The sequence below is a fragment of the Helianthus annuus genome, chromosome 14 (genome assembly GCF_002127325.2).
Source record: "Helianthus annuus cultivar XRQ/B chromosome 14, HanXRQr2.0-SUNRISE, whole genome shotgun sequence".
NCBI lineage: Eukaryota > Viridiplantae > Streptophyta > Magnoliopsida > Asterales > Asteraceae > Helianthus > Helianthus annuus.
In genome coordinates, this window is record NC_035446.2 from 133,645,731 (window position 1) to 133,673,075 (window position 27,345).

Here is a 27,345-nt window from a genome sequence, read left to right on the forward strand (position 1 = left end):
GGTTATTGTTTTGGACTTGAAAAACCGGTTAGTAACCGAAACCGGTTATTAAAAAAATCGGTTTTCATTTTGGATGAAAAAAACCGGTTCAGTTAATAACCGAAACCGGTTTTTGAAAAAAAACCGATTTGTACACCTCTAAAAGAAAACGCCCAAAAACGCCCCGGGGGGTGGGGCTACGGCGTGATGGGGCATGATTGGGGGAGAAAAACGCCAGAATCATGCCCACTACAGATGGTCTAAACATTCTTAACTTATGAGAACGTGAGAGCGTATGGACACCGACACATATTCAATATTATGTTTCAAAGGTACAAACCGTCCTGATTGAAAAAAAAAAAGAAGAAATAGAGGGGTGATTGTGATTTTTTATGATGTTTTTTTAAACAAAATAGATATAATAGTTGTTCAACAAGAATTATATTATAAATTATAAACTATAAATTAGCAATTAGCAAAAAAGGTTGCTTTATGAATTTGTACTTAATGCACTGGGAGTTTTTTTTTTTTAAAAAAATAATTGATTTTTCATTTATAACCCAATGTTTTCATCTTTTACAATTTAACCTTAATATATTTTTATTTTCATCTTTGGCCCCTCATAATTTTCATCTTTCACAAGTTATTCGTTTTATGTTTCGTTCTAAATTTTGCAAGACACGCCGCAACGTGCGTGTGGTGTTCACTGTTTTTTGTTATATTCTTTCCCATTTGACAAGTCCATCGCAACACGTTTATTTTTCCCATTCAGCTTAGTTATTCTTTTCTACATTTTACGTTTCGGTCTAATTCTTCGCATTAACGCACCGCAACGGGCGTGCGTGGTTTAACGATTGTACGTTTGCTTTTCGTTCGGTGTCATTTTTTCCTTTTTTATTTATTTTATTTTTACGAACTTTTCCAATGTTGGGATCGCTGGCAATGATGTGGCATTGGTGCTACTTGGCATGGTTTTACGAACGTTTTTAACGTATTAAGTTTTTTACTAATCACTTGTTTCGAGTTTACCCCTATACTTCCTTTACTTAAAAAAACTTTTTTTACGTGAATATTTTTATTTACGTGTCGGTATACATATGATTTGCTCTACATTTCGACGTAAACTTTTTTTTACGTGCATATTTTTATTTACGTGTCGGTATACATATGATTTGCTCTACATTTCGACGTAAACTTTTTTCATATTTTTATTTACGTGTCGGTATACATATGATTTGCTCTACATTTTGACGTAAACTTTTTTTTACGTGCATATTTTTATTTACGTGTCAGTATACATATGATTTGCTCTACGTTTCGACATAAACTTTTTTTTACGTGCATATTTTTATTTACGTGTCGGTATACATATGATTTGCTCTATGTTTCGATGTAAACTTTTTCTGGTAACGAGTCAGGTCAAATATAATATGTTTTCTTTAAAAATCATTTTTACGTGTATATTTTTATGTACTATAGATTTGAGTTGGTCTACTTTTCGATTTGGGAGATGAGTCAGGACAAATATAATGTGTATTCGTGCGTATATTATGTATGTTTCGTAAATTTTGTTCCGAATCGTGTGGTGTCAAATTGTAGTTTCTTTTCTATATATGAGCCGGATCACATATTGATTCGATTTACTTTACGTCAAAACGCGCGTTTTCATATGGTTAACACATCACGTGACGTTAACGCATCACACGACGTTTGGACTAATCATTTCGATGTTTGTGATGTTCTCGCGCCGCAATGCGCGCGAGTTTATTGCTAGTTTAGTAGAACTTTTAATACCATTTAGCGTTACTAAACTTGTTATAAATGAGTGAATGAGAGTATATATTTGCAAAGTTAAAATCAAAACTTTAATATGACTTACACATGCACTTCACTCTAATTGACTGACGTTTAAAGAGTAGAAGGTCTTAAGTTCAATCCTAAGCATATCATGTGTTATTTGTAAAGATACAAATTTGGAGAGAATAACTTTTAGCCATTAAAAAAAAACCTTAACTCTTATTAACTCTTTAAAAACACCATAGTTCAATGCATGCGATGTCTTATGGCTTTTTTTAATAGCAAATATTAATTCTATTATACTTTTCACCAATAACCCTAAAGTACTATATCTTGTCTAAGTTTAAACCTGAGACATCTCCTCTAAGACTATTCGTAGTCAGTTAACGTGATTCTTGTTAACGTGCCACATTAGCTTGTTAACGACTGACACACCGTGTCGGTCCGCTAACAGTTTTAGTTAATGGGTTAATGGTTAACAGATGGTGAATGAGAAGAAGAGAGGTTGGGGTGGGCCCATGTGTGTCTACCAATCACAGTATACCTTTCTTTTCTTTTCTTTTCTTTTTTGTTTAATTAATTGGTTGTTAGTTAACCCACAACGCAATGTTAGCGGGTATTTAGTTAATGATCAAGTTGTGATGTGGTGGTGATGTGACAATGAATTAATAGAAATTTAGTTAACACACAACACATAGTCTAAGAAGCAAGTGTCTTTACCAAGTGGGCTAGCCTCATATTGGTTGATGTCGTATGGCTAGTGGTGATGACCCGTTTAACAATGTTAGACCCAAACATGAACAACAACCAACATGTGTTTTGAATGTGAAGAAACACTAGATAGCATAAAACTATTTGGTCGGGTTGTCTCGTGTAAGTTGGTTTAATCTCTTTCCTTCACTCGCCAAATTACTGATTCTTCCAAAGCTTAATATTAGATAGCACAAAACTATTTAGTCGGGTCAGTCTCTTTTCTTCACTCGCCAAATAACTGATTCTTCCAAAGCTTCCTGCAAAATAAACAACACCGGTGACTCGTTACAGGGAGGAGAGGATGAGGGTTCTCCTTGTAACCACCCTTCGGTGTGAGAGTAAGTAATTGTTTTGAGGATAAGTGTGTATATAGAGTGAGAGAGTAAAAAGCGAATCCTTAAACCTGGAGTTTAAGTCTTCTATTTATAGCTGGAGAATTGTGAAGGAGTAGGATTGCCAGCTAGCCATTGCTCGCCAGCTGTCCGACCAGGATGAATATTCATTTTGTCCTCTCTGACACAGTCAGGCCTGGAGGTGGCGTGGCGCATGGTTATTCGCTCCAGCTCAGCGTGCTTTTGTACTGATTGTCAGTCTGTCCCATGGAGATATTGCGATCGGTGCTGGCGTTCTGCCATTGGTGGTACCTGTCGTCCTTTCTGTCTGCTGAGAGCGTCTTCTTGTTCGCCAGGTGTTCCTTTTTGAAACCTTCTGAAAACCTCCGTATTGCGAGGTCGCCGGCTTGAAGTGGTGTGGTCCTATTAACACGTGTCCATTCGTAATTTGGGACCATATCCCTTTAGAATGGATTAAGAAATGTACGTAATCGTTTCCCCGGATATACAAGTAGACACGATATGTGATAAGACTTCGAATATAAATTTGTGAATATATAATTGATTTAGCTTTACATGTGTAATTTATATTTTGCTGGATGTCTTGTAGATGAATGTTTTTTTTCTTTTTTTTGTCATTTTTTCTTAAATTACATACAATATGGAGATAAAACTATTCATTGTATTAAGGTATAATGCAAAATTTTCTTTAGAAAACGCGGTTTAATTATATGTCGGTGTGAATGATAAGTCAAGAGAAGATATCTTATTTACCAAACAAAGACAAGTAACAAGTTTGTATATATTTATCAAATGATACGTCTATTCAATCACGCTAAACAACACGTGACAGATCTATAAATAAAAACGGTTCTTAAGATACAAAATGTAGAAATGATTTTGAACCCTCAATCAAGAAAATCTATAAGGGTTAAGAATTTAGGGGTGGCAATTTGCCGGGTTCCGGCCGGATATTAATAATCTCAGTCCCATACCTAATTTTATATAAAGAGTTAATTACTGTTTTCGTCCCTGAGGTTTGTCAAAAATAACGGTTTCAGTCCATTAGTTTAAAAATTGCGATTTCAGTCCATTAGTTTCATTTTCGTAACCATTTCAGTCCACTAACTTAACTCCATCCATTTATTTTGTTAACTTTGAGTTAACTAACTAATTCAGGGACGGTTTACGTCAGTTTTAGAAACATAGGGACTTAAGTGTAAACTCTAAAACATTAAAACAAAAAAAAATAGTAAATTCCAAAAAATCAAACAAATTCCAAAAAATTCTAAAAAATAATAAAAATTCTAAAAAATCCAAAAAATCCGTTTCGGCGCGAACTGTTTCGACCCGAACCGTTTCGAGCTGAACCGTCCGTACCGTTTCGACCCGAACCGTTTCGAGCTGAACCGTTTCGACGCGAACCGTTTCGACCAGTACCGTTTCGAGCCGAACCGTTTCGACCCGTACCGTTTCGAAGCCGAACCGTTTCGAGCTGAACCGTCCGTACCGTTTCGACCCGAACCGTTTCGAGCTGAACCGTTTCGACGCGAACCGTTTCGACCAGTACCGTTTCGAGCCGAACCGTTTCGACCCGTACCGTTTCGAAGCCGAACTGTTTCGAGCTGAACCGTTTCGAACCGAACCGTTTCGACCCGTACTGTTTCGAAGCCGTACCGTTTCGAACCGAACCGTGTCGTTTCGAACCGAACCCTTTCGAGCTGAACTGTTTCGAACCGAACTGTGCCGTATCGAACCGAACCGTTTCGAGCTGAACCGTTTCGAACCGAACCGTTTCGAGCTGTACCGTTTTGACGCGAACCGTGCCGTATCGAACCGTGCCGGTTCGGCATCGAAACAGTTCGCGTCGAAATGGTTCGCGTCGAAACGGTTCGCGTCCAAAGGGTTCGGTTCGAAACGGTTCGCATCGAAACGGTACGGTTCGAAACGGTATAGCTCGAAACGGTTCAGTTCGAAACGGTTCAGCTCGAGACGGTTCGGTTCGATACGGCACGGTTCGGTTCGAAACGGTTCAGCTCGAAAGGGTTCGGTTCGAAACGGTACGGCTTGAAACGATTCGGCTTCGAAACGGTACGGGTCGAAACAGTTCGGTTCGAAACGGTTCAGCTCGAAACGGTTCGGCTTCGAAACGGTACGGGTCGAAACGGTTCGGCTCGAAACGGTACGGGTCGAAACGGTTCGCGTCGAAACGGTTCGGACGGTTCAGCTCGAAACGGTTCAGTAATTAACTCTTATTTAAATCATGTGATTCATGTCCAATACCCGCCTCAATATATGTCAGATTTTTTATGGGTAATTACCCTCCGGGTATCGTACATGCCCACGAGTATGAGCTATACCCATTAGTCTGTTAAAAAACATTGGGATTTCCAAGCACATTCATTTTTTTTTACTATAATTATTGTATAATTTTCATATATATAAGTATTACAATTACAAATTTTAATATATTACATTATATACATATAAGTTTTTATCATAAAAACACACTTTCATATTTATAAAGTTATATGTTATTACTAGGCTAATGCCGACGTTAAATGCGGTTTCAAAAAAGAAAACAAATTATTTTTTCTTGAAATTTAGTATCGTATAAAAACACATACATTTGAAAGAAACAAGTAACAAATCATTCAAATTCTAGTAAAAACTTCCTTGTACACGGGTTGAAAAACAATATATTGTCTCTGGTTTCCCTTGTAACATGGCATCCATCCGCAAACACCTGCTACAGTGGACCTAAAGCGCGTTGTATAACTTTAAGAAATGTAACATCTGCTACAACAAAATAAAAACAATTACTTTTGCAATTTCTATTTTTCTCATTATAGCATCAAAGCTATATAAAATCCAAATTCACGTTCAATAGAAAGAAGGCCTATAAACATCAAAGAAAACACTCAAATGGAACTGAACATAAACTCTCAAATGGAACTGAACCTAAACGTTCTTGAAAGAAAACACAGCATGTCAAAGAGCCGCGTTTAATGCAAGGCAAACATGTCATTTCCGAAAATAATTCCTGAGCAACCCATCCATATTACCATTTGTCGTGATAGAGATTTCGTATATGCAAATAATCAAGAGCATTGCTAAATTTAACCACCTTTAAGATTAGGATAAATTACATTCACACTTAAAAAGGAAGAGGGGTGTCACGTATTATAACTGCATTCGGGAACTATAATAAACTTTGTACTAAAACTGAGGATAATTATAGTTGTTTGTAACAACAACTTACATGTGTTTTCAAGTTAAGTGGGAAGTTGATTGTGTGTGTTTACTCCAAAGCGTCATGTTTTTATGTTGCTTCTTTCTTCAACAACTTCTTGCACACACAAAGCCACAGAAAAAAAAAACATCACAACCATAATCAGGCAAAGATAGGCAACCAATTACAAAATAATAGTCATATAAGAATGATTAGATTCTATATTAAACCAAATTTTCTGTATTTATAAATTAAACATCAACTGAAAGTCACCCAATTTACTCTAGATTCCAAAATTACCCATGCGTCTCCTGCACTTCAAACTGACAACCTACTATGCCCAAAATTACCTGAGCATCTTTTGTACTTCAAATTGATAACTACTACAAAACCTACTATCTAGTCTGCTGTAAGAACCCGCGTTTTGAAAGTCAAAGTACAAGTCAAAGTCAAAGGAAGAAAAGATTGCTAATTGCGATCTGTCACTCCTTGCTTAACTATTGACTTTACTTCATTGACTTGTAATCGAATTCTATTATTTGTTTGTTTTAGTTGTATTATGTGGAGTATCTATAAATAATCGAGGTTTAATCGCATGTTTAATCGCTAATCGCATCGCAATCGCATTCGCAACTCGAATTGTGCATTCTGGATATTGTTTTACGTGTGTGTGCCATTTATGTGTTACCTGTGCATGTTTACTTTATGTTTGTAGTGATTAATCAAAACGCAATCGCAACTCTATCGCAACGCAATCTAATCGCAAACGCTAAAACGCAAGTTATTTATGATGATTGTATGTTAGATATAGTGTTTGTATAACTATTAATTAAATATATCGTATCGCTTAATCAACACTCGCTTAAGTCCATCGCAACGCTCAACACGCGAAACGAAACGTAGAAACCTAACTCGCCGGACCACTTCGATCGAATGACCATTCGATCGAATGGTCATCCGTACGGATGACCATCCGATCGGAGTGACATCCGATCCGACACCTGTGCTCCCTTTCCTCTTTTGGCAACCTATAAATACCCCTGTCACATCACAAACAGTGATGTGGCAGCTCTCTCGTTCGACTAGCACGCTCAAGCTCTCTTTTCTCTCGATTTCTCGCGATTCTTGTAAGTTTTCAACTCAAATCTTGTACATCTATCATCTACACTCACTTCTTCATCATTTTCTCCTTGGAATCTTAACTTTTAACCGTGAAATCAGCGGATTTGAGGTGTTCTAGGGTGATGTCATCATGGAGTTCTTATGAACTTCAAGTTTTGGCCTCATACCACCAAGAACAACTCAGATCTAAAGGATTTCCACATGATTTAACACTGATTTTGCATAGATCTAAACATTTTCAGAGTTAAAAGGATTGAGAGATGGTTTCATAACTTTCTTTCAACTCTTTTACACTCAATGCACTCAAAACCGATAGAATCAGAGCTCATTCAGGCCTTCCACTCATTTCCTAGTGAAGTGTCGGTCTGAGATCTGATTCCTATCAAGGAGATAACCGATTCCGGGTTGAACATGAACAAACCGTCACGAACAGTTAACTGATCGGACTGGGGTGATTCCCATCCGATCAGATAGCCTGGACTTGGTGGAGTTCCCGTTGTTTAACATGTTGTCATATCGTCTCGATCAAACCGCAAACTTTCAAACTTAACAAATTTCCAAAATGAGGAAGTCCTGGAACGGATTGACTTGGTGGAGTTCCCGTTGTTTAACACGTTGTCATATTGAACGATAATCCGATCGGATTGACTTATGATTTCAACACTTAAACTTTTTATAATTTTCAAAAATCATCAGTTCCTAGCGGATTGCCATCCGATCGGAAGACCATCCGATCGAATAAGAATCCTGCTGTGAACTTGTTCTCTGAGAAATGTCTCGCTGGACGGATCGCCATCCGATCGAACAACCGTTCGATTGAACGACCTGAAGGGTAGAGATACTTCTCTGATTTTAAAATGCTACAGCGAAAACGTCAAAGCCATCATACACAAACACATCCATCCCAAACGAGTGGCAATCCGACCAAATGGCCATCCGACCGGATGACCATCTTAATGGATTGTCATCCGATCGAATGACCATCCTCTCGGATTGTCATCTGATCGGATGACCCTTTGTCACTTGTTTCACTTGCACCGTTTTACGCGCCGCTCTTCGCTTATGCTATCGTTAACTGTTCAGGCTAATCTCTCAGCGCTCCCTTCAATCCAAGAGAGTGTTTATTTATTAAACACTATCTGTGAGTATACTCGATCCCTTTTTGCTTTACGCACTTTTGGGTGTTACATACGTTATCTATATTCAAATCACGACCGACACACAACGCAAACACTTTTATACGCTAATCGTTACTGCATGTTATACGTGTTACTCGATGAATGCTTGTATGTTATGTTTACACAGTGATTGTTGCCTGACACCTTAGCAACGATAGTACTATAGTTTGGACTCAGCACCTGTCGTGGACAGGGGTTGTTAAGAGCTTTACTTCACGTGTCCCAGTGGGGATATGTGTTACGCATTCTACAACTCGCAGTCACGTCTATGCATATTTCATTGTCGATAACCTACTAGCTTCACTTTGCTACATGTTACATGCTGGTTATGCGTAAACGATTTCGCTATCTAATATACTATTAAACTTGTATGCTCACCTTTACACTATGTGTATTGACCTCTATTTTAACGTATGTGACAGGTGCTTAAGATGCTAGGAATGTTGTGCTTTGGTGAATCAAGCTAGGGGTCTAGTTATGTCACGCTTAATCTGAGTTGTTGGAACAGTGTTTGTTTTTAAGACAATTATTTGTAATAACTGTTTTATTTGAATATGTTATGGTATGGGACATGACGTTTAAATATCTGGTAAATAATAGTTGTTATGGATACTCATGGACAATCTGTTTCGCTCAGTGCCATGCCCCTATGTTTCCGCCATCGGTTGGGGTGTGACATCTGCGTGTATAAACATGCTCGTTTAGACCCACACGTGATGCATACAATAATCATAGTAATAAACCAAGTAGTTAATTAAATTGTAGGGTTTGTGTTTATACCTCTTTGTGCATTTATTGTGTAAATTGAAACCTTCCCCGCGTAAACTGTGTTGTTGACGACCCATTGACCCGCTCCACTATGTTCGACCAGAGTTGACCGGCCGTTGGCTCGTGTCCAAACAACCCCGAATTCGATTTCTTCAGTCTCCATACACTACCCGTTGCTTCAGTTAACAACCCACTACCTAGTAGCTATTGTTTTTGTTTGACGCATTTTACCCATTAAGGACACAAAGCAATTGTAACAAAGATCACTAATACTTGTTGTGGATCGACCAACAAATGTGCAAAAACCTACAGAACTGGAGTAATAACTAATAAACATTAGAACTAAAAATGAACCCAAATCTAAAATGTATAATTGTTACCACAAAAGAGTAAACATTTATTGAAATTACAATAATTAAATATACTCACAAAAGCAATGGTGTATTGCAAAATATTTTGCAGTCATAATATTAGAAGTATGATATGAAGATAGTGATTTGCTACATTCAGAAGCAACCTGCCATTGAACAATAAGACAAGATCACAGTATTAAAATCTTCAAATTTACTAATAAAATCAAATTAAAAATAAATTAAACAATCGTAAATTGATAAGAAATTACTCAAATTCAGTGGATTTAAATCAACATAAAATAAAAAATAAAGCAGCATCCCACAAACTCCATTCATTTTCATACAATCAAAGCCATGGTCTGTTTTTAACTCAAATAACCAACGATTCAATTAGGTTGAACACTTCTGCTTGTTCATTAGAACATAAAAAAGAAAAAAAAGAATGAAAGCATGATATCAAGCAAGTATATGACCAGTTAAAGAAAAGAAATGAAAAATCCTTACATCTCAAATAACGGTTCCTGTTACTGCATCCTCAATGATACCAAGTTTAATCGTTTTGCAAAATTCATTCCAAAACGTAGCATATTGGCCTCTATTCTCGTCATTCTCCTTTAACTCTTCCACCTCTACAATACGTAACAGCTTAGATGTTAATATCAAGAATTAAAACATATTGAAATAACAAAATTAAGGTTTGAAATATTTTTATTATTTTAGTCATTTGATATTTTTTTTTTCTAAATTGACCCGTTTTGAGATGAACCTATTTCGGTCAGACCCATCCTAACTTGAACCAAACTGAACCCTTATATTATCTAATAAACAAATATCAATAAAAAATCCCGTTAAACCCTTCAATAACCTTAACCTTTTGATAGCTCGCCATATGTTTGGGCCAATACGGAGATCCCTTCCGGCTACCTGGAAGTTAACAAAAAAATATAATTGAAAAAAATATAATTTGATACAAACAAATTTCCTAGATCAAATTGGCAATAAGCTAGCCTTATTCTTACGTACACATATGTATAATCATCCACCTGCAATCCGTTAGCAATCTCATCGGCAATGCAAGTAATAGGTTAACTTATAAAACAACAGGATATCATGATAAAGAATTACCTCGTCCTGTTGTAACTATAATCGCAAGCTCCTAAAAACACGAAAAAATGTATGAAAGGAAAAAAATTAGATCTAATTAAATAAAATATGTAAATGTGGCAAATGTTTGAATTTCATACCATCTAAATGGTCAACTCCCTCCTTGATAGAAATCCTATCAAACCTAACTTTTAAATTGTTAGCTTATTGTATCAAGCTTTTTTCCTCCGGTTCCTACATAGAACTAACAACATTATTAAAAAAAAATCAAACTGTGACAGCCTTATGGATATACAATTTTAATCATCTTGGCATGTTATTTCCCCCTTTTCCCCTAAATTACTATGAAATTTAAACAAACATAAGAAAAACAAAAGAATAGCGAACACCCAGCCATTGCCAGCCATGAAGACCAATGCCAGCCACCAAGACCAAAAGCCTTTTTGACAACACATTAAAGACCCACCAAAACTGATTTTGTTTGATTGTTTCTTGTCACAATTCTATTTGATTGTTTCAACATTCGTACCCATTCAATTAAGATGAAAGGAACAATACCTGAAAGCAAAATCATAACGTTATTTTAAAAGAAATCAATTGCTAGAAACTACAATAGAAACGGGCAAAAAAACTCACCTTGATTACGGATTAAGGTGTTTGTCAATTCTTTTTTCAAAATTTTCAGGTTATTTGGTTCGCTTTTTTCCGTTTTGGATTTTATTCGTTCCTAACCGAAAACCAAACCGAATAGGATACTTGTGTAACTGAACCGAATAACCAAAACTTGGTTTGGTTTTTAGTTTAATCAGTTTTCTAACCATTAATAAGCCAAAATAAAAAGCAGAAAGTTAGTTTAGGACTTACATTGAACACCTTGAGTTCAACTTCCCACCTATGAACACCCATCTCCAAACCTACCAAATCACAAACCGCAAAATATATACATTTGTTCTATTTAATAACCCCATCGTCCTTTAATGATTTCTCTTCCATCAAATTCCTCTTCACCTTAATCTGTTTAAAATTGATCTGATTGTTCGACTTAACAGACCAAAATTTCACTTAAGAATTTAACAAAAAAAGCCATGTTCGAGGGTTAAAACTTATTGATCTTACTTCTTCGCTTAGCAATGGATAAGGAATTAGAACCATCTTCCTGCCACATCTTAGTCTCTGCACCAAATATATAACAACCCTCGATAAAACCGATACCCTAATATATTTCAAAATGTACCAATATGTCTTTATATGCACCCCGTATGTGGAAACCGAGCCCTAAAATAGATTATAATATAGAAAATAAATAAAAACCATAAAAATTAAGTTGAGGCGGGCCGCATGGGACCTCACCTCAACTTAACGCGGGCCGCGCGAGGATGAAACCGGACTTCGCCAAAATCATTAGTTGACGCGGGTCGCATACAAGTTCGTTTAAGTTAACGCGGGCCGCGAGTGTCTCAAATGGTGGCGCAGCCCGGTGATGACACGTGTCATCATCGTGGCGGACCTACGCATCGAATCAGCTAAGCTACGCTTTGACCGCACGTTGACGCGGGCCGCGTAAGGTCTAGCCTTACTTAACGCGGGCCGCGAGAAAGTCAAGATCAGGCCCTATAAATAGAACGCATCGGATTTCACTTTCCATCGTTCATTTCTTTCTTTCTCTCTTAATTTCTGAATAGTAGAAGTAATACCCGGGCATTATACCCCCTAAATTAGCGAAGCTCTGCCTCGTTGTAAGTATCATAACCCTTGGATACGTATTAGATACGCTGCCCGATTGATCTAGGGTTCCGTAACGGCTGTCGTGGTTCTGCCCGACGTAGTCGTTGGAATGCCGTCTCGGGGAGGGTATTACTAATGTTAAAATGGGTTATTATACTAACACACGTGCATTTGTGTAAATTATAGATGATTCCCAGGAAATCACTACTGAAAACCCTAAAATAGCAATGTGAGTAATCTCCTTTTTGTGTCAACTGTTTTATAAAACCTCAAATTGTTTATATCATATTACCAGTATGTGAGTCGTGTAATTCTTCAATTATCGCCGGTATTATGGGGTTTTGTATACATTACTTGATAACCTTCACAATTGGACGACGAGTAGCCAATGTGTGATATGACCATAGCCATAGATACGTCGAGTGGCAAGTACTGAATGGGTAATTGTGTAGATATAAACATTGTAATCGCTCTCAATACTGTGGTAATTGATAAAACTTGTTTTAATTCAATTGAGATTCACTCACCAGTATTTCCCGCTGATAAAATATTTTTAAAACATGTTTCAGGTAACACAATGTGAAAGCCAACTGGGAAAAAGCCAGCTCGAGAGCACTGACGGCTTGGAAAATAAGTGGCTATAAAAGTTATCTAAAACAAGATGTTTTAAATTCAATAAAATAAGGTTTTGTCCATATAAGTATATTGTAATAAGAAACTTGGGTTTTGCCCATGTGTTGAATATCAAATATGGTGGTTTTACTCTGATAAAATATTTCCTAACTACGGTCCTGATGAAATTTCCGCTGCCAAATTGAATAAATAAACGTGATACCACCAAAACTGGCTCACGGCCGCCCGTTCCCGGGAACTAGGGATCGGGGGCTGTGACAGAAGGTGGTATCAGAGCCTAGCCACTGGTTCAAGCCAAAGAAGTGTTCTGCTGACACTTAAAGTTATATTTTGTGTTAGGAAATAAATTATGGAAATACATGCATGATTATTATGATATGTTATTTGACTATTTGTTAGTTTACAGTATGAGTAAGAGAAGAATTTCGGACATCTATTATAAACTAGATAGTTCACCCAAAGAAAAGGGAAGTTCATCCCAAACCAATTTCTCAGGATATTCAGCAGATATTGAGGAAGGAATATTTGTCCGTAAAGCACAGTATGAAAATCCACTTACCCCTAGTAAAAGAAGCCGGATCCTTAGAAAAAGTCAAAAGAACATGAAAAAGCTTCAGGAAACCCAGAAAATAGGCAGTAACCCACCTTGGGAAGATAAATTAGATGAAAAATGGGCAAATCTCTACATGTTAGCTACTGTAGCAGTAAATGCTAACTTATCACAAAACCAGTTTTAGCACCTACAACACCTACAAGCCGGAAACGTTAAACTATAAAATAAACTGTTAGTATAATTCGAAAGTTCAGTTGTAATCTAGCAATAGTGGTTTAAAAATATATATATATATATATATATATATATATATATATATATATATATACATATTTTAGAAAATTTTCAAATTTCTATTTTTGTGATTTTGTGATTTACAAAATTTTAACTTAGAATATTGTGTGTTTCACCATAAATACAAGAACTTAGGACTTTTGGGGAGGAAATTTTAGAAAACAGTGAGAGAATGAGAAATGGAAGAACGAATCATATGAAAATACGATGAGCATAATATGAAATTCTAAATAAATCTATATCTGTAAATGTGATGACAGAAACGATAATAGTAATAATAAAATAAAATAAATATGTGTACTAATGTCTATTATTATTTATTTCAGTCAATATTGTAAATATTAATTTCAGTACTGGTATGTAATAAATGAATAGAGTAAAATCGCAATGATTGACGCTTTTGACTAAAATTACGTACTATGTGATTTACTATATTATTCTATGATATTAATATTTGATAGATGTTTAAAAATTTAGATGGCCGACCAAGAAAATCAAGTCAATTTGGATAATAACCCAGAAATCCCGAATGATAATATTCAGAATAATGAGAACCCAAACAACAATGGAAACCAAGTGGATAATAGTGCTATCCAACACATAGTAGCACAGGGAATTATAGATGCTATGCCATTTATACTTCAAACTGTTAAGGATGCTGATAATAAAAGTAAGCATAGCAGTAAGCGACCAAGTGAACCAGAAAACAGTGTAAACAATTGTCACACCCCAACCGATGGCGGAATCATCGGGGCGCGGCACTGAGCGAAACAGATTGTTCAGAAGTTTCCACAACAACTATCATACAATTCAGTTATATAACACGTCCCATACCGTGTCCCAAATAATAACAAGTTATCATAGAAATCAACCAAACAATATGGGAACTGTTCCGACAACTCATGTTCTTAATTATTACAGACCGAATGTAAATATTGTTTTAAGACTTCTAGACGGCTAACTATAGATCTTACTGACTACAGGTGCCAGTACAAGATCTACAGATAATTATGGCCCTGGAGCAGGTATATGGACACTGTCCTAAGGTCACAGGCTCCTAGAAGCTTATTATTGCCTCGCTTCCCTAGCACGCTAGTAGCTTAAACACCTGTCACATACGTTAAAATAAAAGTCAATACATATAATGTAAAGGTGAGTACACAAGTTTGATATAGCATATAGAGTTCGAAAAGTTTACGCATAACCAAGCACGTACACAAGGGCAAACGATGCATGTAAATTATCAACATGGGACCATCGATACCAATGACTTCAAGTTGACTGTCCGAGACAGTTCGCAATACATGATTACCACCGTAATCCATGCAAGTAGTTGTCCTTAGCAACCCCCGTGAGAACGGGTGCTGAGTCCAAACTATAGTACTACGTTGCTAAAGCAGGCAGATAGCACTCCACGTGTAAACATAATAAACAGCAATCATTTAGACAAGTAATACATGCAAGTAGGTTAGCGTTCAAATAGTTTGTGTTGTTTGTGAATTTGATAGATTACGTATGTAACACCCAAAAGTGCTGAAAGCAAAAAGGGATCGAGTATACTCACAGTGGTTGGTTGTGGATTGAAGGGAGCACTGAGAATAGGTTAGCCTGAATAGTTCGATAACACAACGATGAGTAACGCGGAAAAAGTAAACAATGTACTTGGATCGAGTAGGCCATTCGATCGGACAGCAGTTCGATCGAGTGGGCTGTTCGATTGGTTTGAAAGTCCGTTCGAACAGCCATTCGATCGGCCGGCTGGCTCGATCGGCTGGTTCTTTCAAGTGGATTGTTTCTTCCTTTGATGTGAAGGATGTGTTTGTGTATGATGGTTTGTACTACCTTTCAAGTTGGCCGATCGAACAGCTGTTCGATCGGTTAGCCCAACCGATCGGCTAGCACTTCATTGTTTTCAAGTATGTCACTCGATCGGTTGGCATGCTCGATCGGGTGACATTCCAATGTTTCGAATAGGTTAAGTGTTGAAGTGTAGTATCTCATGATTCGAGTAGTAATGATTACAATCGAGTGGCTTGATCGATCGAACATCACTTTGTCAATAATACACTTTGTGAGTTGGTGGGTCTAAGTGCTAGTCGATCGGTTAGCCTAGCCGATCGGCTGGCATAGTCGTTCGGTTGGGCTGTTCGATCGAACAGCCTAGCCGTTCGGCCAGCTTCTCGATTCGGTTAACCTTTCACTTAACACTTGGTTATTCCCGTTATTTGTTGATGTTTTAGAGATATTTTGACTACGAGTTGAACCACAAGCTGAAATCCCCACTTAGCCTACTGACTCGAGCAGGAATCACCCAAACTCGGTCAGAGACGGTTTGGAACCCAAGTTTAACGTTTAACCCGAAATCGGTATATCTCTCGGTAGAACCCGAATCTTGAACCATGTGTTTGTTTAGAATGGTTTATAAATCGGTTCAAGTCTCGTTTTCACCTTTTTGAGTGTAAAAGAGTTGAAAGATAGATGAAAACCCATCTTCCAATCCTTTTCCACCGTGAAATGTTAAGATCTTTGGAAGATTTTAGGTTATTTATGTGGAAATCGGTTAGATCTAAGTTATTCATGGTGGAATGATGCCAAAACTTAGTGTTCTTGAAGAACACATGATGACATCACCCAAGAACACCTAGATCTTGGTGATTTCATGGATGAAATTCAGATTTTGAAAGATAGAAAGATGGAGAATCGATTAATGAACAAAAACGTACAAGGATTAGAGCGAAATACTTACCGGTTTGAGAGAAATCTGAGATTTAGTGAGAAGAAGAGGCTGGTCGGTCAGAGCTTTTCCAAAAGTGGAAAGTTTGACAAGGACAGCCCTATTTATAGGCTTCCAAAAGAGGAAAGGGTCAGCTGATCGAACAGCATCCCTGATCGAGCAGCTGTCCGATCGAACAGCCTGTTCGATCGGCTAGCCTGTTCGATCAGGTTGCCCTGTTCGATCGGCTTGCCTGGTTTTGAGTGTTTCGCGACGATTTTTGATATTTCGAGTTCGATGAACGATGATTTGAGGATGATAGAATTCCTAATCAAATTACTTTTAGTCCCAACTACTATATCTAACATACAAGCATCCTTACACCATGATTTGGATTCGATTTCGATTGAGTTTGATTCACCTTCGAGTCTTGATTGATTTGATTGATTCACCACACACTTTAACATGAAAGTAAACATGCACAAGTAACACATAAGGCACACACACACGTATAAAAAGTACTAAAATCCCCACACTTGAGTTTGATGATTGATTCGATTAGCTTGATTATTGATTGACTAGCTTTATTGCATTGTTACTTCCTATCATTCACAGTCGGTCGTTGATTCATAGTTCGATTATCGGCCGTTTAGTTTGATTATACAACACTTACTCCAAATAATATGAAAATCAAAATGAAACTAAAATGAAATTAATCTTTATTTATCTTTAATTCCAATAACAGTCAACCCTTGACTTTGACTTTGACTTTTGGAAAACACGGGGTGTTACAGTCTCCCCTCCTTTAGGGAATTTCGTCCCGAAATTAGGCCGAGAACCGTACATCGCCGTGTGATTTTACCAATTTGATGCTTCAGATCTATCTGAATAACTGCGGGTACTTGGCCTTCATGTCACTTTCGAGTTCCCAAGTGAACTCCGCGCCTCGTTTGCCTTCCCATCGTACCTTTACAATCGGAATGCGAGAGCGTCTGAGTTGCTTGGTCTGTCGGTCCATGATTTCGACAGGCTTTTCCACGAAGTGTAGCGTCTCATTGACCTGAAGATCGTCAAGTGGTATTATTGCGTCGTGGTCGGCTACGCATTTTCGAAGGTTTGAGATATGGAAGGTCGGGTGAACATTGCTGAGTTCCTCCGGTAATTCGAGTTTGTAGGCAACTTTACCGATCCTTTCCAGAATCTTAAAAGGTCCAACAAATCGAGGCGCAAGTTTCCCTCTTTTGCCGAATCGGACTACTCCCTTCCAAGGCGATACCTTTAGGAGCACGTAGTCGCCAACTGCAAACTCGCGGGGCCTGCGTCGTTTATCGGCGTACATCTTTTGTCTGTCCCGGGCCTTTACCAAATTTTCCCTTATCTGGTGGATCTTGTCAGTCGTTTCTTGCAGAATCTCGGGCCCAGTCAATTGTGAATGACCGACCTCGTGCCATACAATAGGCGAGCGACATCTCCTACCATACAAGGCTTCGAAAGGTGCCATTTCGATGCTGGAGTGATAGCTATTATTGTACGAAAATTCGACTAACGGTAGGTGTTTGCTCCAACTACCACCAAAATCGATAACACACGCACGGAGCATGTCTTCAATAGTACGTATCGTTCTTTCAGTCTGCCCGTCGGTTTGCGGGTGGAATGCGGTACTCAAATTCAGCGTCGTACCTAGAGCTGCTTGAAAAGTTTCCCACAATCTCGATGTAAACCGAGCATCGCGATCAGAAATGATGTCTCGAGGCGTACCATGATTCTTAATGATCTCGTCGGTGTAGATTTGGGCTAGTTTGGCCACCTTATAGTCTTCTCGTATTGGCAGAAAGTGGGCTGATTTGGTTAGACGGTCGACTATAACCCAAATACTGTCGTGACCTGATGGCGTGGTCGGAAGCTTAGTTATGAAATCCATAGCTATGCTTTCCCACTTCCATTCGGGTATCGGCGGTTGTTCGAGTAAGCCTGAGGGTCTTTGGTGTTCAGCCTTGACTCTTGCACAAGTTAAACAGCTACCAACATATAGAGCAATATCCCTTTTCATCCCAGGCCACCAGTACTTGTAGCGAAGGTCCTGGTACATTTTGTCCGCACCGGGATGAATGGAATATCGGGATTTGTGGGCTTCGTTCATGATGATCTTTCGCAAATCTGTCCTCCTCGGAACCCAGATTCGGTCCAGATAATAGAATATCCCGTTGGCTTTGCTCACGAGCTGAGTTCCATCGTGATAGATTCGTTCCTTCTTCAACGTACGCTCGTTAAAGCAAGCGTGTTGTGCTTCACGGATGAGAGCTTCGAGGTTATACTGAGCCTGGATGTTTCGAACACCTATCACGTAATTCTTTCTGCTGAGGGCGTCTGCAACTACATTCGCCTTGCCTGGGTGATAACGGATCTCACAGTCGTAATCGTTGAGAAGTTCTACCCATCGGCGTTGACGCATATTGAGTTCCCTTTGGTTAAAGATATGTTGTAGGCTCTTGTGATCGGTGAAGATCGTACACCTTGTACCATACAGGTAGTGTCGCCAAATCTTTAAGGCAAAGACAACTGCGCCTAGCTCGAGGTCATGGGTTGTATAGTTCTTCTCGTGGATTTTGAGCTGTCGAGATGCGTAAGCTATAACCTTGTCTCGTTGCATGAGAACACAGCCAAGTCCAAGGTTTGAAGCATCACAATAGACAACGAAGTCATCGCTTCCGTCCGGCAGTGTAAGAACTGGTGCATGGCACAGCATGTGTTTGAGGGTTTGGAAAGCAGTCTCCTGCGCAGTTCCCCACACAAAAGGCTTGTCTTTATGAGTAAGGGAGGTAAGCGGTACAGCAATCTTTGAGAATCCTTCGATGAATCGCCGGTAGTAGCCAGCTAATCCGAGAAAAGAGCGAACTTCTGACGGATTCTTTGGCGTAACCCATCCCTTGACTGCCTCAATCTTTGCAGGATCAACGTGTATACCCCGACTATTCACAATGTGACCCAGAAATTGAACCTCCTCCAACCAGAACTCACACTTGGAGAATTTGGCGTAGAGTTGGTTTCCCTGAAGCAGCTCGAGAACCAATCGCAAATGCTGCGCATGTTCGGCCCTCGATCTGGAATAGATCAGGACGTCGTCGATAAATACAATGACGAAACGGTCTAAGAACGGTTTACACACGCGATTCATCAGATCCATAAAGACCGCGGGTGCGTTGGTCAAACCAAAAGGCATGACAACAAATTCGTAGTGACCGTATCGAGTTCGAAAAGCGGTTTTGGGTATGTCTTCCTCTTGAATCCGCAACTGATGGTAGCCTGAACGTAGATCAATCTTGGAGAAACACTGAGCACCTTGTAATTGGTCAAACAGATCATCGATTCTTGGTAAGGGGTATCGGTTCTTGATGGTCAGCTTGTTCAATTCCCGGTAATCGATGCACATTCGGAACGACCCGTCCTTCTTTTTGACGAAAAGGACTGGTGCGCCCCATGGAGAAGTGCTCGGGCGAATGAAGCCTTTTTCAAGTAACTCTTGGAGTTGGTTTGAGAGTTCTCGCATCTCAGATGGAGCGAGTCGATACGGAGCTTTGGCCACTGGGTTGGCTCCTGGAATAAGGTCGATTCGAAAGTCGATATCACGACTTGGAGGTAATCCAGGAAGATCATCAGGGAACACCTGAGGAAATTCTCGGACAACAGGAACATCTTTGACTTCAACTTTCTTTTTCTTGTCCGTCTCTGCTACAACAATGTTGGCCAAGAAGGCTCGATATTCCTTGCGGAGATATTTGCGAGCTTGAAGACAGGACATGAGCTTGAGATCTTTTGCAGTAGTTTCACCATAAACACATAGAATATCACCACTAGCTAGCACAAAACGAATCATCTTATCGGAACACACAACTTCAGCACGGTTTTCACGAAGAAAGTCCATGCCTACTATGACATCGAAACTTCCGAGCTGCATTGGAATGAGATTAATCGGGAATATATGATTGTTGAGCTCGAGAGTACAATCACGGAGCATAGAATTGACAGCAATGGTTCTTCCGGTAGCGACTTCTACTTCGAAGGGTGACGAAAGATAAGAGCGCTTACGTCTAAGAAGTTTCTCAAACTCAAATGACACAAAGCAGTTATCGGCTCCAGTATCAAACAAACATGATGCATATATACCATTCACAAGGAACGTACCATTGACCACGTTGTTATCAGCTTGAGCCTGACGTGCGTTGATGTTGAAAGTTCTGGCGTGAGCGGCTTGTTGTTGAGGCTGCTGTTGTTGTTGCTGGGGTTGTTGAGCTTCTTGTTTCACCACTCTGTTCGGGCACCGGTTTGCGAAGTGGTTAGGGTCACCACATGCAAAGCAAGTCCGAACATTGTTTGCCGGGGCCTGTGCAGCTTGAGGAGCTTGAGGAGCTTGAGGAGCAGGTAGCAGGGCTTGGTTAACAGCGGCTTGAGCTTGCGTTTGACGAGGACCATAGCGGCAATTTGCAGTGAAATGCCCGTAAACATTGCAGTGGACACAGAAACGGCAGGCCACACCCACCGGGTGATGATAAGAACATGTAGCACAGAGTGGGTGGGGGCCGGTGTACGCACGCTTAGCCGGCGGCGCATTGATCACTGGCGCAGTGCGCTGTGGTTGTTGCTGTTGTGGCGGTACTGACTGAAGAGGAGCAGCATTGGTTGCGGCGGCGCAACTCTTGTTCTTCTTTCTTCTTCTCGAGGACTTGGAGGCTTGAGCAGTAGGGTTGTCGGTTGATGCGGTAGTAACTTAATGCAACGACTTGGATGGCTTATCCCAGACACCAGCCTTAACTCGCTTGTCGTTAATCTCGGCAGCGAGTAGGTAGGTTTCCTCGATTGATGCGGGTTTGGCGGCGAACACATAATCTGCAACACAATCCGGAAGAGCACGGATGTATTTCTTGATGGTCATCTCGGGAGTCTTGACCTGGTCTGGACAGATAATGCTCAGTTGTTTGAAACGGGCGGTGAGACCAGCGTTGTCGCCCTCCTTCTGCTTGATGGTCCAGAACTCATCCTCCAACTTTTGGCGTTCGTGGGGAGGACAGAACTCGTCCAGCATGATAGCCTTCAGTTCCTCCCACGTCAGCTCGTAGGCAGCGTCGTTCCCGCGCTTATTCCTTTCGGCTGTCCACCAGTCCAATGCCCGCGACTGGAAGACACCGGTAGCATTGAGAGTTCGAAGATGATCCGGGCATCCGCTTTGACGAAGGGTAACTTCCACCGAGTCAAACCAGTGAAATAAGCCTGTAGGGCCCTCTTCACCGGTGAACTCCTTCGGTCCACATGCCTTAAATTGCTTGAAACTGAACGAAGCTTTGCTGGGTTCAGTGAGGGTTCGGGATTCTTCCGACGACTTGCTGGTGTTTTCGTACACCTCACTGACAGCTTTTGCTACAGACCTCGAGATGAGCTTGGCGAGACGTCGGTCTCTCTTTTCCTGACGGGTAAGGTTTTGGCGAATTCTTGATGATGTTGACATGGTCTGCAATAGACATCGCCATAGGACTCAACACAACGAATTCGAATCTCGCACGTCTCAGTTTACTAAAGCTTAGAATCACGTCGCATCTCACGTCACGTAACACATATAAACACATAAGCACATAATCATAGAGGCACATAAGCACAGAAGCAATTAGAGCACGTAAGCAATTAAGCAAATAGAGCACTTAATTTCCTAACACGTACGCACTTTTATCACAGAGGTAGTCAGAAAACAGAAACCTATAACCACAAGTCGAGTGTCGTTCGTTTTGCATATCGGATGGCATCACATTGTATCGTCTAACCTAGTCGTATAGCGTAGCATAGCACACTGGTTTCGTTTAGATCACATCAACAGGGATTTGAATCGAGATAGGATAGCAACAAGGTCACGCAGATTGATAACAAATGGAGTAATCAACGAATCTTAAAACACGTAAACAGGTAAATCGTATAAAATCAACGAAGCAACACTCAAAATCGGAAAATGGATCGTCTGCGGCTACTAGACTTTGACTAACCATGGCAATTTAACTATTCACAGTTGACTTGTCGTCACTTTCGACTCTAGGGGACATGTTTCTGCCTCGATTCTTGGGCATTATGCATGCGCATTCTAGGCCATACTCGTGAGTTCAGGTCGTTGGAGTCCGTCAATTGCCTTGGCGAGATAAAATAAGGTCGGAATAACTGTCAAGGTTAGGGTTTCACCCCTAGCTCAGCAATTTCTTCCTTGTTCTAAGAAAATTTTAGAGGAAAGTTTTCATCAAATTACGGGTTTCAGCCCTAATTTGGTATAATTCTCCCCCGTTTGTTGATAGAAATCGCACAAATAGTTGGCAAAAATTCGTAATTTAGGCAGGAATTTGCGGGTTTCACTCCTAATCCCGTCCAAATTACAAAGTTTGGCTCGGAGTTCGGATGTAATGATAGAATAGAAGGAAACAACATAAAATAAGCACATAAACTTGGTCTCTTGGTTCCTAACTATAGTCTAGGTCTCTAAGACAGCGATCCGGACTAGATCGTGTCTAACCTAATTCCCTATAGTTATGGCTCTGATACCAATCTGTCACACCCCAACCGATGGCGGAATCATCGGGGCGCGGCACTGAGCGAAACAGATTGTTCAGAAGTTTCCACAACAACTATCATACAATTCAGTTATATAACACGTCCCATACCGTGTCCCAAATAATAACAAGTTATCATAGAAATCAACCAAACAATATGGGAACTGTTCCGACAACTCATGTTCTTAATTATTACAGACCGAATGTAAATATTGTTTTAAGACTTCTAGACGGCTAACTATAGATCTTACTGACTACAGGTGCCAGTACAAGATCTACAGATAATTATGGCCCTGGAGCAGGTATATGGACACTGTCCTAAGGTCACAGGCTCCTAGAAGCTTATTATTGCCTCGCTTCCCTAGCACGCTAGTAGCTTAAACACCTGTCACATACGTTAAAATAAAAGTCAATACATATAATGTAAAGGTGAGTACACAAGTTTGATATAGCATATAGAGTTCGAAAAGTTTACGCATAACCAAGCACGTACACAAGGGCAAACGATGCATGTAAATTATCAACATGGGACCATCGATACCAATGACTTCAAGTTGACTGTCCGAGACAGTTCGCAATACATGATTACCACCGTAATCCATGCAAGTAGTTGTCCTTAGCAACCCCCGTGAGAACGGGTGCTGAGTCCAAACTATAGTACTACGTTGCTAAAGCAGGCAGATAGCACTCCACGTGTAAACATAATAAACAGCAATCATTTAGACAAGTAATACATGCAAGTAGGTTAGCGTTCAAATAGTTTGTGTTGTTTGTGAATTTGATAGATTACGTATGTAACACCCAAAAGTGCTGAAAGCAAAAAGGGATCGAGTATACTCACAGTGGTTGGTTGTGGATTGAAGGGAGCACTGAGAATAGGTTAGCCTGAATAGTTCGATAACACAACGATGAGTAACGCGGAAAAAGTAAACAATGTACTTGGATCGAGTAGGCCATTCGATCGGACAGCAGTTCGATCGAGTGGGCTGTTCGATTGGTTTGAAAGTCCGTTCGAACAGCCATTCGATCGGCCGGCTGGCTCGATCGGCTGGTTCTTTCAAGTGGATTGTTTCTTCCTTTGATGTGAAGGATGTGTTTGTGTATGATGGTTTGTACTACCTTTCAAGTTGGCCGATCGAACAGCTGTTCGATCGGTTAGCCCAACCGATCGGCTAGCACTTCATTGTTTTCAAGTATGTCACTCGATCGGTTGGCATGCTCGATCGGGTGACATTCCAATGTTTCGAATAGGTTAAGTGTTGAAGTGTAGTATCTCATGATTCGAGTAGTAATGATTACAATCGAGTGGCTTGATCGATCGAACATCACTTTGTCAATAATACACTTTGTGAGTTGGTGGGTCTAAGTGCTAGTCGATCGGTTAGCCTAGCCGATCGGCTGGCATAGTCGTTCGGTTGGGCTGTTCGATCGAACAGCCTAGCCGTTCGGCCAGCTTCTCGATTCGGTTAACCTTTCACTTAACACTTGGTTATTCCCGTTATTTGTTGATGTTTTAGAGATATTTTGACTACGAGTTGAACCACAAGCTGAAATCCCCACTTAGCCTACTGACTCGAGCAGGAATCACCCAAACTCGGTCAGAGACGGTTTGGAACCCAAGTTTAACGTTTAACCCGAAATCGGTATATCTCTCGGTAGAACCCGAATCTTGAACCATGTGTTTGTTTAGAATGGTTTATAAATCGGTTCAAGTCTCGTTTTCACCTTTTTGAGTGTAAAAGAGTTGAAAGATAGATGAAAACCCATCTTCCAATCCTTTTCCACCGTGAAATGTTAAGATCTTTGGAAGATTTTAGGTTATTTATGTGGAAATCGGTTAGATCTAAGTTATTCATGGTGGAATGATGCCAAAACTTAGTGTTCTTGAAGAACACATGATGACATCACCCAAGAACACCTAGATCTTGGTGATTTCATGGATGAAATTCAGATTTTGAAAGATAGAAAGATGGAGAATCGATTAATGAACAAAAACGTACAAGGATTAGAGCGAAATACTTACCGGTTTGAGAGAAATCTGAGATTTAGTGAGAAGAAGAGGCTGGTCGGTCAGAGCTTTTCCAAAAGTGGAAAGTTTGACAAGGACAGCCCTATTTATAGGCTTCCAAAAGAGGAAAGGGTCAGCTGATCGAACAGCATCCCTGATCGAGCAGCTGTCCGATCGAACAGCCTGTTCGATCGGCTAGCCTGTTCGATCAGGTTGCCCTGTTCGATCGGCTTGCCTGGTTTTGAGTGTTTCGCGACGATTTTTGATATTTCGAGTTCGATGAACGATGATTTGAGGATGATAGAATTCCTAATCAAATTACTTTTAGTCCCAACTACTATATCTAACATACAAGCATCCTTACACCACGATTTGGATTCGATTTCGATTGAGTTTGATTCACCTTCGAGTCTTGATTGATTTGATTGATTCACCACACACTTTAACATGAAAGTAAACATGCACAAGTAACACATAAGGCACACACACACGTATAAAAAGTACTAAAATCCCCACACTTGAGTTTGATGATTGATTCGATTAGCTTGATTATTGATTGACTAGCTTTATTGCATTGTTACTTCCTATCATTCACAGTCGGTCGTTGATTCATAGTTCGATTATCGGCCGTTTAGTTTGATTATACAACACTTACTCCAAATAATATGAAAATCAAAATGAAACTAAAATGAAATTAATCTTTATTTATCTTTAATTCCAATAACAGTCAACCCTTGACTTTGACTTTGACTTTTGGAAAACACGGGGTGTTACAACAATGGACTGGTACTTCAAATGCCTATTCCCAAAAGAAGAAGAACCATGCCTTATGGTTGTTCTTATAAAGAATTCTGGTCCTGCAAACCAATGGAATTCTCGGGCAACGAAGAGGCCATTGCAACCTTACGCTGGATAGAGAAAACTGAGGCAGTCTTAAGAATAAGTAAATGCGCAGAAGAAGATAAAATACTGTTTGCTTCTAATCTGTTTAAGAACTCAGCTTTAGAATGGTGGAACACTATCCTCCAAACTAAGGGAATTGATAGAACTTACAATATGGAATGGAAGGATTTTAAAGACAAGGTGGAAAGGAAATTCTGCCCACCCAATGAAAAGGAACAGATTGCAAACAAATTCTTAAACCTTAGGATGACTGGTGTGGATAGCAAAGGGTACACTAAGTTATTCTTCGAATATGCTAGAATAGTACCAACTCTTGCTTCACCAGAACCAGTGTTAATCTCTCGTTATATTTGGGGTTTAATTGGAGAGATAAGACATGTAGTCAAGGCAGCTAGACCTTAAACCATAGAAGAAGTTGTAAAACTAACAAATACCTTGACTGATGAATTAGTCCGTACCCGAGAAGAGGATCAGAGAAGAAACCTAACCCAGAAACTTATACAAGAATTTCACTCTGGAAATTCTAATCATGAGAAAAATATAGGTTCTACCTCTGCACCCTACTGTAGGTATTGCAAGAGAAAGCATTCTGGAAAATGCCCTATATACTGTAACTTCTGCAAAATATCGGGACATCAGGAGGAAGAATGCAGGAAGAAAAACAACAGGATATGCTATAACTGCGGAGAACAAGGTCACATCAAGCCAAATTGTCCAAAATTAGCTCCAGCCACAGACAACAAGAATACTAGAAATGCTAGAGCATTTGTTCTGACTACAGAAGAAGTCAAGATGATCCCAGATGTTATAGCTGGTATGTTTTAGTTAATGATATTTTGCTATAGTATTATTTAACTCCGGTGCAAACTAAAGTTTTATTAATACTTCGTTTTGCAAATCCGTCATTAACTAAACTACCACAAGTATATCTAGTAGAGACAGCCAATGGAGAAACTATTAAGATTTCTGAAATCTTGTAGGGAGCAAGAATAGAAATTCTAAACCATAAGTTTATTACAATTCTTTACCCAATAAATCTAGTAGGATTTGATATTGTTTTAAGAATGGATTGGTTAATAGCCAATAAAGCCAGTATATTATGTAATCAAAAGGCAATCCAAGTAAATTCACCAAAAGGTCAAAACGATCATTTACCTTTCATAAGAATTTTCTTAGTTATCACACAAGTAACAATGCTGCACCATTCGAAGCACTTTAGGGACAAAAGGGCCAAACCCCAGTCTATTGGGTAGAAATTGGGGAAAATAACTATCTGGACCTGAGGTAGTGCAGGAAAATAACTGACAATATCATTCAAAT

The 27,345-nt window shown here is 39.6% G+C and overlaps 1 long non-coding RNA gene across 5 annotated transcripts; it reads right to left on the minus strand.

Moving 5' to 3' along the window:
* Positions 1 to 5,419: 5,419 nt before the first annotated feature.
* LOC110891327 lies at positions 5,420 to 11,797 on the minus strand. Of its 5 annotated transcripts, none has more exons than XR_002565231.2 (9): positions 11,483 to 11,797; positions 10,759 to 11,176; positions 10,640 to 10,670; positions 10,386 to 10,438; positions 10,019 to 10,143; positions 9,591 to 9,678; positions 9,174 to 9,475; positions 6,124 to 6,207; positions 5,420 to 5,657 (listed from the first exon to the last, which is right to left on the minus strand). It is a non-coding gene; the product is annotated as an uncharacterized LOC110891327 (long non-coding RNA). The 5 variants fall into 5 exon arrangements; XR_004879401.1 differs by having other exon boundaries at positions 10,759 to 10,852; positions 11,148 to 11,797; XR_004879400.1 differs by having other exon boundaries at positions 10,759 to 11,532; positions 11,735 to 11,790.
* Positions 11,798 to 27,345: the final 15,548 nt, after the last annotated feature.